The sequence below is a fragment of the Penaeus vannamei genome, chromosome 14 (assembly GCF_042767895.1).
Source record: "Penaeus vannamei isolate JL-2024 chromosome 14, ASM4276789v1, whole genome shotgun sequence".
Classification (NCBI taxonomy): Eukaryota; Metazoa; Arthropoda; class Malacostraca; order Decapoda; family Penaeidae; genus Penaeus; species Penaeus vannamei.
In genome coordinates this window covers 5,396,286-5,398,785 of record NC_091562.1, presented here as the reverse complement: position 1 = coordinate 5,398,785, position 2,500 = coordinate 5,396,286, and positions in this window count along the sequence as shown.

Below are 2,500 nucleotides of genomic sequence, written 5' to 3'. Positions count from 1 at the left end.
ATAATGTGGTAAATTTGAAAATACAACCCCCACACCATTTTTTTTGGGGGGGGGGAATAGAATAATTTTCCAATAGCTTTCGTCGTGTTTCAAACGAATACAGCATTCATTTCGTTCGCAAACGAAGCATAAGTACGATGTCGGTCTCGATAGGCCTATATAGGCCTACATAGCAGGGAATTTCGAGAAATATCGGCAGAATACTAACAAGTACAGTATATTAACACATTTCTGGGTGGTATAGGGGGGCTCCGCCCCCTTAAACCCCCACCTGGTCTGCAAAATCTTCACCTCGTATGTTCCGGCGAGAGTACGGACAAACGTTTTCAGTAGATATAGTGGGCTTTGACCCCTTATACCCCCTTTCAGGTGTGTGTGTGGGGGGGGGGATGGCTGCCACCTCCCCACCCCCCGTATGGTCTGTTGTAGTGACACCAAGCTGACATACTTATATTTATACACACAAATGGAGGTAGCCGCCACCACGGGAATAGGGATCCCGACCCTTAGATTTTTTAACATAGTTCAGTGATATGACCGAGCTATTTGTTTGGAGGATTTGTTCAATGTCATTAATCAGTTTCATTTGTTTATACTTATTTTAACCTCTTAGTCATTTATTTTCATCAAACTTCAGTTCTTATCTTCAGCTTTTTATGTTCATTATATATCTTGTTATATTTACGTTTATTGTAATTTTAATCATACGATCTATTATATATTTCAGTTGTTCGGTTTTGAAAGAAAGTAAATTAAAATGTTAGATTTATTATTCTTTTCCGTATGCATACTATATATTCTTTAAAAGACAAATACAAACAATTACACATACACGAATACATATAGACAAAACAATATATACGAACGAAATACACAAATAGCACAAACGAACAAATTCACAAACGACAAAATAACGAGACAAAATATATACACGAATTACAATACACAGAACGAACGGATACAATCACGATACGATTAAATGAATAATTAAAACGTGTTACTATCACAAACATATATAAAAAAAAAGCACGACACTTAACTCGCGTTTGGTCTGTGACGCGTAATTGTTTTCTCCTTACTTAAAATCACAACCGCGGACTAGTGCTCGCTTTGGTCAAAAGCACACGGAACTCTGTTTTTCTTGCAGAAGCACTGGGATACATGACCTGATGATCCTTGGTTAATCTGTCTCCAACGGTCCCCGGCACCGGCAGCAGCAAGGCGGTGTCTCCTCTTGCCCGAAACCAGCAACCTTGGCGGTCACCTCGGCGGCTTGTTAGCATACCCAGTTGCCGCTCGAGGTAACTGCTGGTTTGCACGAGGACATTGGTACTGCCATGGTTCATGGTGTCAATCGAACGGACGAACAGGTCAGCTGGTCGTAATTCGTGGCCTTAGCTGCGATGTCAGCATCCGCAGCCGTGCACGGGGATGACCTAGGCCGAGAGAGGTCGCGTGGGGTCAACGAAGGGCCATAGTACCACTACACTGCAAAATCTTCACCTCGTATCTTACCTTAACGCGTTAACTCGCGGGCCAGACTGCGGGATACTGGGATCGTCTGGGTATTCCAGTCCGTTGTTGACGAGAATTGCGATCGCTTACAGTAAAGTTACACCGCAGTACACCGTGATCTCGTAGATATTGTAAGCTTGCTTCGTCATTTTGTTGACATTTCGCGGTGAAATCGAAATAATTATTCTCACAACCTACACACTGTCTAGCTAACCACGATGGAATTGATTTGAAATTCAACTGCCTTCTCTTAGGCCCAGCTTCTATTTTCAAGTGATGATCTATTCCATATCTGATTGGTTCTATTGAGTGTCTGTGGTCACGTCACGTTCACGCACACATCTAATTGGCGCATTTGATTTACCTCGCATACAAATCCGTCTGATTTCCTGTCACTCTTTTTTGTCATTTTGTCGCGCCGATGGAGGCGGAAGGTTACTGCGGCTCCTGGAAAACTTTAATTTTATGCTCTCTATAACTCCGTTATTATCAATTTGCGCAGAAAATTATACAGGAGAAAACTATCATAGAATTATGTGTTCTACCACATGGTAAGCTCAGATTCTTTAAACTAGGTTTGGGGTTGCATTTTCAATAATACCGATAATGCAGAAGCGAGTCCAAAATGGGTCGCCCCCCTATTTTTTGGGGTATTTTTTGCCGAAGCTTTTGAACGAAGAAGCAATGCCAGTACGTATAGCTAATGATTAGTTTTGAAAATTTCCTGTTTGAGGTCCTCAAAACCTTTCGCAAAGTACTTCGCTACTTGTCAGTATAATTAGTATTATTATCATTATTATAATTATTATTCTTATAATGATAATGATGGTAATAGAAACTACAATGATGATAGCTGTAATAATAATACTCACATAATGATAATGATAATGACGATCGCACCCTTACTTCCTCCTTCCTCTCCCCCTCTCCCTCTCTCCCTTTCTTCTTTAAGTCTCCATTCTTCTCATCCAGTGTTTCTTCTTCC